Raw genomic sequence first — 12,762 nt, 5'->3', positions numbered from 1 at the left:
AATTTTACATAGAAGGGAAGTCAGTGTAGATGAATCTGAAGGGTCTTTCCCCAAAGGAACTATTATTTTTTCATTTTCCTCTATTATTGTTTCCATACTGATGGATGTTTACCCTTTACCCCACAGTGGCAAAGGTGGCACAAGAGTTGGTGTGTTCATCCTGTGGGTAAGACACTTCACCCTCAATGCCTGCAACCGATGGTCAGGGGCCCGGTGAGGGATTCCACCTCACTTCTGTCAGTCTGCCCCAGGGCAGCTGTGGCTACAAACATAGCTCACCACCGTCAGGGTGTGAATGTGTGCTTGAATGACTGACTTGTAGTATAAATCAACTGTAGTGAGAGCAACTGTTTTGATGCAATCTCTTCTGCATGCAAAGGAGGCAGTTCACAACCCCCCTCCCGGTCGTAGAGAGACCCCATACGGCCACTCATATAGTTTGATAGAAGAAATACAATTATCTAGCAGTCCAGAAAATTTAATGTATACTGTAATGAATTACAGTACAATTAATACACCCAGTAACCAAAGATTATGAATTATCCAGTTGTAGCTTTGGAATCCTTGAGCTTGGAATACAAATTGCTGCAAGAAATAAAAATGGCAGATATGCAGAATTGGTTAGCTTGAAGTCCATTTTTTTTCTGTACTCCCAGACACTCCAAGTACACAACAAAATTATTTAGAGGGTTGAAAAATGGAGTTGCTATGACATGTCTCTTTTAATCTCTCTCTCATGGTTTTGAACAAATTGCAAACTGTGCATCAATAAACTGGAACATCACTGACAAGGTTAATTATTAGAAATTTTATTCAGAAAGTTAAACTAAAATACTGCATAGATTTTGATAAAACACAACATGTAGTTACTTAAATATAAATAATTAAATATTAAACATGAAACAGATTGTAATATATATATATATATATATATATATATATATATATATATATATATATATATATATATATATATATATATATATATATATATATATATACAGAAATGTTATAACATTGGACCATGTTTATGAAAAGCTGAGTGGAAGAAGGAAGTCTTGAAGAAAAAGTTGAAAATTGACAAGCAAAATGTGGCAGCAGACAGTGGACATGGGCCACAGTTGTTGCATTGCTTGTGTTGGGCAACTGCTGAACCTGAAGAATATTAGAAACATCTTACCTTGGAGTAAGAAGAAACTGTTCTTGGGTCTCATTTCTTAAGCTTGCGTAGGCACAAAATGGGGCCCTGAAACGTGCGTACGTTACTTTCCACTCAAAGGTTGTGATCTATAAAAAAAACTCAACTGGAAACTGAGCGGTCCTCACAGCAACTGGCCCATGGGTACGCTTATTTTGGAGACAGCAGACAGCAACGCAGATGGTAAAGATTTTTTTTGCAGCCACACTGCGTGATTCCTCTCAGTTTCAGTTTTACTCCATATCAGACTTTAATCATAGATCAAGTTTACCATATGCATTCAAAACTGCAGCGTTATTCATGCTTGGACTGGTGAGCCATAACTATAAATAAGGACCTTTCAAACTATTAGAAAAGGCCCACAAGCCAACTCAAATCAAAGTCTGCACATCAGGGTTTTCTACCATCGCATTGCTCTCCCCGATGAACACCAGGGTGACGTGTACCACAGATTAACAGACAAATAGTGAAAAGCTGTGAGGCAATTACTTTAATAGCTGTAAAAAGTCAAACACATTCATGTGTAACGGTGGATGCATTGGCACCGCTGGAGGACCTTGCAAACGGGAGACGTAGGAGGGAATGCGGTTTCAGCACCAACATGGTGCCCCAAGTAGGAGCCTGTTCTGAAAAAACACAGTCCACAACCAAAATGTCATTTTACTCCGGTACTCTTCTTGTTTAATCACATTTGCATTTATATAGATTTAGAAATGACAATATCTAATATAAGCATGAAAATGTGTATTATTTTACATAAAGTATTGGTGAACTCTTTTAATTCAATGGTCAGTACTGGTCACCCTTTGTATGGCACAACACCAATGATGTAGCTCTCAGTTTCAAAAAGGTTGGTGAACTTGTTGAAAACTTTCAACAAGTTATTTTAATGAGGACTTTTGTGCTATTACCTCTGATTTAGCTACACTTTTATTGTGGTTTCTATGCAATGTTTTATAAATGAGGCACCTGGACTGTTGCTCAGTGGTCCAAAGTCCTGTTATCAGAAAAAGGCGAGGTCCAGTGCGAAAGCTTTTGAATACTCACAGAACTTATTGTTAAATATCCTTCAGTCTGTTTGACCATAATCCCCCCCCCCCCCCTGGCTTTTAATAAATAAAAATATAAAATCCAAAGAGCCTATAATCTTTGTGTCTGAAGGAGCAGTAGAGAAACAGGTAATCCAAGCTGCCTGCTGTTCAGTGTAAACTATTATTATCAATAATAATCAAAGGTGATTTAATGGTAGCACTGCACTTGATTGAAGTGATCCAGGTATTAAAGTGATGGAAGGTATCATTGTGCTTCATAGAAAATCCCTCGTTTATGTATTGTCAAGAGAAAACCTGCAAACGGTGGGCTGTTAATAAAATGGGTGTTAGTTCACGAGAAGCTCAGTGCGCACGCTGACTTTGTGAATATTTTAGCCAGAAATCTGGGGAAGTTTATTATCTTTTTTTGTATAACAGTGCTAATGTATTATGATGCGTGTATCCTATTTTTACGAACCCTTACCCAGGCCTCTGTCTCCATTTCAAAATGAGCAACTCTGTGACGCAAGCCAGTTTGTTTGAGATATGCCACACCAGATCTGCAGTATCAGAATCAGCTTTATTTGGCAATGATTGTGATCGCAATAAGGAATCTGAGTTTAGTCAGAGCACTCACAGTAGACAGACTTTAGGTATAGATATATATAATATAAATATATAAAGAGCAGTATGTACATGTTTTCTGTTTTTTATATGTAAAGAAAAAGAAGAAAGAGAGCTTGTGATCGTGCAAATATGCTTATTTTGTTTCACAGCAGTGTAGCTGACTAGTCAGGTTTGAAGGTGTTGATTGTGTTCATCAGATCTTCAACCTGGTGGAAGAAACTGTCTCTGGGGCGGCTGGTTTCTGCAAATAGTGCTCTGTAGAGCCAACATGTGGAAAAGATGAATGAACCTCATAATAAATGTGTAAAATCAAGCTGTTGTGCATTCATGATAAAAGCAGCACTGTAGGGACTCCCAATAATAAGTGACTAAAGAAGGATTGGACTTGTTTTCCGTAGTTGAAGATGTTTCGCTTCCTCTCCAGGAAGCTTTCAAAAAGTCTAAAGTAATGTGGAGTAACAAGCTTTATACAATTGGCAAACAAAGGCCTTGTAATGGCTTAGATAACATGCAAATTCAACAGAAACAGGTCCACTCCTTAGTAATGGGCGGTCGTTAAAGCCATTAAGCCAGCAGATTGGACCGAAACTGGTCCACTCCTCTGTAACGAGGAGTCGTTAGGGTCGTTATTGGCTTGGCTGAAAGGAACGATGTTTTGATCACCTTAATGGCTTTAACGACCGCCCATTACTAAGGGGTGGTCCTGTTTCTGTTGAAAGCTTCCTGGAGAGGAAGCGAAACATCTTCAACTACGGAAAACAAGTCCAGTTGCTTTGTTTTTTACCTTTTTCTGGAATGACCATGACCTGGATGACTGAGAATCTTCACCAGCATGACTAAAGAAGAAATTTCCCACTTATTTCTCACCTCTTAAAACATTTATCACGGGGTTTCTTTTGCAGTCCTCTGTCTAGAAAAGCCTGGAGTTTGATTTTAGTTTTTCTCAATTGTCAATGAGCATAGGAAAATAAACAGCATGAAATTTTTTTTTAAATTTCCAAGTTTTAATCCATTTCGATTGAATATCAAGATTTTCCTAAATGAACTTTTCAACAGGATATTTTTATGCACATTTCCTCAAAGATTTATGAACACCTTTAACCTGGCTTAGTTTAAGCTTTTCCTTCATCTACCAGCTGAACTATATGAAGCAACACTTTGAGGCACAGCTGTTTTGAAGGGGGAAAAAACACATTTATGCACCTGTTGAAATTTCCTTGACAGTTCAGAAGATGGACCTTGAAAAGGTGAAACGCCTAATTCTTTCTAAGATATTTCATCTAAACAACACAGAGGGGCTATTTTAAGTGTTTACAGTCTGCAGGATTTCATTATATTTGCAGTAAACATAAAAAACTGTAAAACAAAATATCAGTTTTATAATGTTAAAAATAGACTGAAAGTCAAAGAAATTTCAGTTGACTGTTTAATATAAATTTTAATTACAAAATGGTGCATGAAGCCTGTTAATATCACATAATGTAAAGCTCCAACAGGGACAGTCATCAGGGTAAAAAGAACGATACATATTAAGCCCTTCTCACAGAGGCAGAATGAATCCAGCAGGGCAATGAGACATTAAGGGTCATTTAAGATTCATGGTCTCCCTCTTGCAATGTTATCCGATTTTCATTGTAAAAACATGTATATATATAATGTCTTCAGTGTGGATTCATCTTTTGGGTGTAATAAATACAGTAGCAAATAGTTTAAGTCCATTCTTCAAAATGTCTACAACAATTGCAGAGTATGGCTAAGATTAAATAGTCAATGAATAGACGGAAAGTAGACCACTCCATTAGAGGATTTACAGCATGCTATTTGTTAGTTATAAGACTAAGACATTGAAGGACAAAAGGGCCTTTCTTCAGGGATTTATGTTAAACTTTACTGAGGTGAAATCTGTTACACAACAAAAACTGGAGCACCGTGGGTCTCTGAATCCTAATGTAAAAAAACGAAAAAAGTCTGGAAAAGCTCAGCCTTTGCAGTTTTAATTTTAACTATTCATTTTGCATTAGTATGCATTTTGTGTCCAAAGGAAAGCTGCTGTTTCAGAGGGAGAGATATTTTCAGGGCTTACTGGCCAGGTTCGGTACAAACCAAGACCTCAAGAAGCAAATCAGCTTCAAAAGTTCAACTAGTTTATTAGGCTGCACCACAACTAATGCAGGGTAAAAGTGGTGGTATATGTGAAGCTCTATTCAGAGTACATTGTCCCATATATGCTTTATCATTTTATCTCCCTATAACAGAACTGCTGGCACTGCTATTGAAAATCAGGGTTTCAAATGTTTCTTGGTTAAATAAAAAAGATAATAATTAGAGCAGAAGAGCACTAAAATGCGTTCCTCTATAAATGTTTATTCCATGTTTAAAACACTCAATATTACAATCTGGACATTAGTACAGAATGAAAAAATACAATGCATAACATTAAACTTGGGATATATATTTCAGTGAAAAAGTAGCCTCTGGTGAAGTTTGACAGATCTGTCCAACAGGTGGCAGTCTGGATTTAGTAATCCACAGCAAAGGAGCATCACAACCTTTCATTTAAAAACGAGGAGAAAGCTTTACATCTACATGCTCTTTATCATTTTCAGTCTTAATTCTGAAAATGAAAACTTCTATTTTCTATAAGTTGCAGGCATTCGGTGCTTCATGCAAAAAAAAAAAGGTTTTATGTTCTTGTGTTCTGTGGATTAATAGAGAAAAAAGAGACATAGTTGCATACTAAAGGTTCCATATATATATATATATATATATATATATATATATATATATATATATATATATATATATATATATATTTTTTTTTTTCTTTTTTTGTAAATTCCACACAGATTTACTTGTCTAAGGGTTTGACATTTATCCTGCGTCAACATCACATGATAAATGGAGATTTGACAGATTTACCAGAAAACTTTAACTATTAAGTCATTGTAGTGTAAAGCGCTTTGGGGTTGTTATTACCATTTACCACTAAAACCTGATATAAAATTAATTGGCATAAAATGCTGACTTTTCCCATGGTAAGCTGTTTATTTATTATTTTATTTATTTATTTATTATGTTTATTTATTACAAAACTTTTTGAAAACATGATCCAGTTTTCTACATTTTTTGCGTCATATTTGACAAGGAATTCTTTTTATGTCAAATGATTAAAACACATTTTCATATTTTGTGTGCAAAATCCAAAATCCACAGCATTTTTACAGAGGTTGTGTGAAATAAAGTTCACCACATACCTGATACAACGGGTTATTAATTAAACACTCATGTCAAAAAATAACGCCGTTGGTATTGTAGGGTTAAGGCATTAAATAATGTGAGTGTTTTTCAGAAAGTATTCACAAAGCATTATTTTAATCGGTTAATGTAGAAAAAAGTGATTAGCAATCTACTAATGATGAGAAAGAACTCAATTAAGAGTATAACGATCCAAAAAATAGAGGGGTGTGATATGATCCATGTGGGGGGATGAATGCATCGGATCAAGCTCATGTCCATTTGAGTTCATTCAACACGACTCACACACAGAAGAAAAATATTTTCTCTCACACTCTGAGGTCCATCTTCTTCCAAAATAGACGTCTGATAATTCGATGGGGACGGTTCCAAATGTGTTGGTGGTTCTGGCGTTAAGGTTGACTAAGGTGTGGACAGAACAGACCTCCTTTAGTGAAACATCTGGGTTTGATAGGAGAGGCAACCTCTGGTGATGAACCAACACCCCTGTTATGGTCCCATTATGTTTACATGTGCACCCCTTGCGATTGGTTATAATGACACAAGGTGCACATGTAATGAACTTGTAATGAACTTATAACAAAGAATAAAAGTAAAAAAAAAAAAATAAATCAACTAACTTTTTATTTGCGGTCCTTACTGGACACAATTTCTGTATACAGTTTAAATCAGTTGAGGTGTGTTTCAAGCCAGTTTTTGTTTCCCTTAAGGTAACTGTATTGGGGGGAAAGTGTTCAGTTGTATGGTGTTAGAAATAAAAATTTACCGAAACTAGCTTTTGTACCAGATAATTTATTGGCTCTTTATGAAATGTCCACATAAGCACACAAGGTAACTCACCACTTATGCCTCATCTGCACCATCCACACTCATGGGATTCTGGGGCCTATCTCCAGTAGTTATGGATTGCTTGGATTTGAACCCACTGTGCACCAATTGGTCAAAGAGTTGTATAGACAAATACCTTCTCCAAATGTTTAAAAATAAAAAATAAATGTAAACAAGAACCCTAAATTCTCTGGATTTTAGACATAACAAGTCAAACATTTCCTATATATAAAGTACTTATACTTATGCTTAGATTATAATTTTATTGCATTTTTTTTTATACAAAAACTTGGTACCGAAAGTAGAGTACATTCTCCACCACATAAACAGTTGCCTATTTAGAAATGGCATTAGTCCTATGGATGCAATTGTAAAGTGTGATGTTTTTAAATACAGCTTTTATGCTTGCAAAGGATGATCGACCTCTGAGCTTCAAGCAACGAGATAACCGACTGACTGACTGACTGACTGACTGACTGACTGACTGGGATTGATTTCTAGATAAATTAATCTTTGCCTAATCTAAATTAAATTTAAACTGGGTTTATTTAAAAAAAAAAAAAAAAAAAAAAGAATACACAATGTTTTACTAGCTGTGTAGAAAACCTTTGCAGGTTTGTAGACTTGTCCTCCCCCAACAAAACAACCCCATACTTCAAGTCAAAGGTTCGCCAAATTAACTAATGGGCAAATTATAAAGTACTATTTATTGTCATGTTTAATAAAAATGCTTAGCGTACCAAAACAGTTCTTGCAATGCTTGTTTGTCTCCTCTAGTTATCAGCTTCCATTGTGGTGTTATGTTGAATATCCTCAGAAAGAAGCTCCATCATCCTGGAAGAGAAACTTTCAAGGCCGGTCTTATCAACAGCGAAATGATAAGGACAACAAAAAGCCCTTGTTGGAGTTTAGTTGCACTTCTACACTGCCGTGGTCTGTGGTTACCGCTCAAAGACAAATGAAGTGCATCGCCATATTCCCATTTATTCCCATTATTTCTATAAAAGCAGAGCATTTTATCTTAACTTTCACTCCTATTTGTTTGATGTGTTGGACCAAAGAGACCATAGGTTTATATGCATAGTCCAGTATGGTTGTTGTTTTTCATCAGTAATATTCAGTCTCTTAAAATGAAAAGCATGAGTTTCATTTCATTTTATTGAAATCTGAAGCAGTGGTCTAATAGTAATGACCATTCAAAGAGAATGTGATGATGATCCAAAGGTGGATCTTGTGGGAGCCAAAAGACAGACTTTGTCGAGTCAGCACATATTTCAGTATTTTCCTCTTCTCTATGCTTTAAAAATCAACAACTCTGCCAGCCCCTTGTTCCAGATTTAGGAAGAAATGTACTCTGTTCTTATTCCCCACTAGGGGTTTAACAAATCATAAACAACAATCATGATGTGAAGTAAAAAATGCAACAGCCCTGATTTTCCAAGCTATAAAATTTCAACTGCACAATATCACGAACATTAGGACAAAAGCAAAATCCAGTACCCCCAAACCAGCGGCACATTCAGAAAGTGTGGTAAAGGTGGCCACTGACAATTTTCTGTGCACGTAAAAACGAATCAGAATGTCAAAAGTTGTGTTGAGATTTTCACTAAAATTCAAAAGTTAGGACTGATTAAAACAAATACTTGATCCTCCCTGGTTTGTTTTTAAACTTACAGATATACAGGGGTGGGGTGGGGGGATCAGCTTTGATATGTTTGCTTTCACAGCCCCTGCAAAATTTTGTGGTGGTGCCACTACTGGTAGAACCTGAAGACATTGTTATAGAAAACAAACTCTAGAACTGTCTTCTGGTTTCCAGATCCTTCAAAACCACCAAACTTCATCTAAACATTTTTTCGCAAACAAAATTGAGGAAATGTGAAGAACAAAAGCTGAAGTACTTATTTCCCTCCAGAAAGTAGGCAGTATAATCTACAAATTATAATTATTTGACCCAAAACAAGATATTATCTATTTATCAATGGTGTTAGTCATGTGTATTAACCTTTCATGAATACGACAATAAATGGTGTTATATGCAATGTTTATGCATGCAAGTGATGGACTATGGACTTTAATATTCAATAGACGGTGATTAGTTAGGCAGTAAATGGTATTCACACTTTAATCTGCTCTTCTATGAACTAATACCAAGTTTTTGAGGAAAAAAAGATTGCACAAACACAACCAGTTTACCCACTATTAGGTAAATGGACTTAATTTATATAGAGCATTTCTAGTCATACTGAACATAAAGTCACATTCACCCAAAATGTACGATGCCCAGATCGTATATGTATAACAACAGAGGTGCCTGCAGAGCAAAGCCAACTCATACATTCCTGTGTGATTGCAAATTTACATTCAAGTAAAGAGGAGCTTACATGATGATCCTGAAACATAACCATGGCTTGCAGAGTAAAAAAACTGCAGCACAAGTAGTAGGAAGTAACATAGATGGCTCCCCTGGGCACATTCACCTTAAGGCATTGTCAAAACACCGTTTTACACAGTTTTCAAAAAGTCTCTTAATGTTCTAAAAAATAAATATATTTGAAAATCCTAACCAAGGTGAAATGAGTATTTTTCACCTAGCATGTACTTTTGCTGCAATTATCCATGATCCACTAAGATAATATACAAACATCAACATGTCATGGTGTTGAAATGTCACAAGTTTCACTTGTGGCAGACCCAAAAGCAGAGTACAGAGTACTTTAATACTTAGAAATAAAGATAACTTATGAATAGCAGTAAACATGGGCAGAATAGCAAGCAGTCAACAGAAGCAAGAGAAGAACTACGGAAGATCATGCAAAAACCAGCGATGAATAGTAGTGAAAACCAGGGAGCTTATATGCAGAGGGGTGTGTGGAGAAAGGCAGACACAGGTGAGAGCAATCAGGTGGAGATGAGGAACAGCTGATACTAATGAAGACAGGAGCTAAGGGGAGGAGTGTAATGAACAGGAACAGCGGAAAACACATGGAGGAAACTGAAATAATACAAAATGTACATGGTACACCAGAATGAATTAAAAACCTAATCCACAAATGTATGAACTAAAACGGTTGCAACTAGACAACATAAAAAATACAAAGAAACGGATAAAAAGTGTCTGAAAGCTAAAACACATAAGGATTGTGACACAAACATGTCCAGTACAGCACTTTGAATAGTCTTGTTACTGAAATGTGCTATACAAATAAACTTGCCTTGCCTTGCCTTACACAGCAGAGGGATGCATATTTGTTTAATTATGTACACATTGGACTCTTTTTATGGTCCCTTTTTTGTTTGAGTAATAATTTTCATCTGTTAATGTTGGACCTCTATAAGAAAGAACATATTTAGTTGCGTTTTCCTACTTGATGACAGCCTAAAATCTCTGCTGTGGTTGTGAACCCTTCTTTTAAATACGTCCTTTGAACATGTTTAACGTTTGTGGCAATCTGCATGGTATGCACATCTCTTTTCACACATAAATGGTTACATTGCTGCATAAGCAGTTGTTCCCAATGCTGGAACAGCAACTTTTCAAGAACAATTTTCCTCTTCTGAGTCATTTTTCCTGCCGGTGACGGGAACAGCATGTCTTTTTAGGCCTTTATGAAGTCCCTGGATAGTTGTATGTACATTTGTGGTTTTATGATGCCCAAAGAATTCCAGCAATGCGGACCTGAGAGCAGTGAAAGTCATGCATCATGGATTAAATTGTTGCAACTTAATAGAAACCCGGAAGAAGGCAGCAATTTGGTTAATTTCAAAACACTTCCACCATGGAAATACAAGAAGATTGAGGGAATCTGTGGAAAAGAGAGATTCTTACATCAGCATTAGGTGATCCTTGATTTTGGTTTCATGGAGACAGACCTCTTTCTGACCTTTTGACTTAGGTTATGCTTCTTCTGGCTTTTTGTGGGAACTTTTGTTTTAATTGGCAGGTTTTTTTTTTTTACACACATTTTTTAGTCTTTGTAGTCTTTGTATATAATGGCTTACTGCCCAGGGCACCATCCTGTCTGGGGTTTGGCACAATCCCTTAAAATATGTCAGCTGTGCTCAGATGTGTTTTCCATTGCTTTTTATGATTCCTATTTAAGGGGGATTGTGAGGAAATATGGCTGAAGTAAGCACCCTGTCAATGACACTAAAGATTAAATATTCCTATTTGATGCTGAATTTAAGGGTACTAAATAGATATTCTTTAAAACATTGTTTGAAATGTTTAAAACATTTATCTTGTTTTTGAAAAGAAAATTGCATTTTAATTCAATTAAATTAAATTCAATTTTATTTATATAGTGCCAAATGATGAAACATGTCATCTCAAGGCACTTTAGCGCGTTTTGGCATGAGGACCACTTTATCTTGAGACCAAGAGGAAAACAATGATGCATAGAGTTCTCAGAACTGGACTATATGATGCACTGGTGACAGTTTTGGTTTGTAAAACCTATTTGTGAAATCAAAATATTCATGCGCTGTTTTTATTAGATCTTGTTTGTCAAGCTTTCTGACTCTACATTTCTAAACATCAACAAGGCTCGGACTCTCAAGAATTGAACAAGTAAACTGTGTTAATTTCACTACATACACTAAATGAGTAATAAGGGGTGCCATAAAGACACTTTTTATTGACATTTTTACTGTAAACATACCAAAGACATAGCTTGACAGCTATGCAGTAAATAGACATTTTGTTAATATTTTTTTTTCAAAGCTGAGACTTTATTTTACCAGAGAACTTTTTTGTGTTTTCACTTTTGAAATGCTTTAAAACGCATTGCTGGCTCAAAATTTCTCCGGTTGGATATTAAAAAAGGTTCCTGTTCTTTAACTTTAGTGACAGAATATGTCACTTACCATGGATCTCATTGCATCTTTGTGAGTGTTAATCTTTAAATCAATTTTTAAATGAATTTATTTACTTTTTGATCTCAGACTTATTTTTTATCTGTCAGCTTCACATTATTGTCATTTCCCAAATCTGTGCTGTGTAGTTTCTGTTTTGTTCTTTCCCTCTTTTATTTGAGTGAGAACGGCATTTTTCTATGGCTGTTTTAGCTACTGGACATCAGCATTAAGAATGGAAAAATTTTAACTATAATATGAACATGATAAAAAGGAATTTTGTGGAACAGAATCTCATTCTTGCTAACAAGATTCGACCTGGAAATGTTCTCCTCCATTTGCCTGTAAGATATAAATACAGGTTTACTTTTGCTGGGAATAATTTCCACAGTTAATTTTGTTTTTGTGCTGTTTTTCCTCTCAGCTTTAAAAAATGTAGAAAAGGTGCTTTTAAAGAGGTGATATCATGCTTTTCAGTTCTTCATTCTTTCATTGAAATTTCCCAGCTGTGGTTTATATAAAGCATAACTGCAATACTTTGGCCTAAATTCCTCATTAATGTACACCCATGTTCTTCCATTTTACCCTGTTCAACAATCAAGAATCTTTATTGTCACTGTGTTACCATGACATAATGTTTTGATTAGCAGACACCAGCTCTGAATGTACAAAGCCATGTCTGAAAGCAACTAGTTTTGGCGTGATCGCTTCAGATCTAAATTAGGCACTTCACACCCTGCCCCATTCCTGGTCACAGAGCATTCAACTCCACCCTGTTCGGCCATTTTTGTAGTCTGCTGAGGTATGGTGTAATAAACAACCCATGACTTATCCACTTGTAGCTCGGCCATCTTTCAGCTTGGACAAAAAAAAAAAAAAATCACTCAGAGAAATAAAAATGGCGGGGTTTTGCGAGACTGGCAAACTGGAAGTTCATGACCTTGTTTAGCAGCTCCACAGCAAATACTG

This window comes from Fundulus heteroclitus, chromosome 4, assembly GCF_011125445.2.
Source record: "Fundulus heteroclitus isolate FHET01 chromosome 4, MU-UCD_Fhet_4.1, whole genome shotgun sequence".
NCBI classification, from domain to species: Eukaryota; Metazoa; Chordata; class Actinopteri; order Cyprinodontiformes; family Fundulidae; genus Fundulus; species Fundulus heteroclitus.
Note: the sequence above shows the minus strand (reverse complement) of the source record.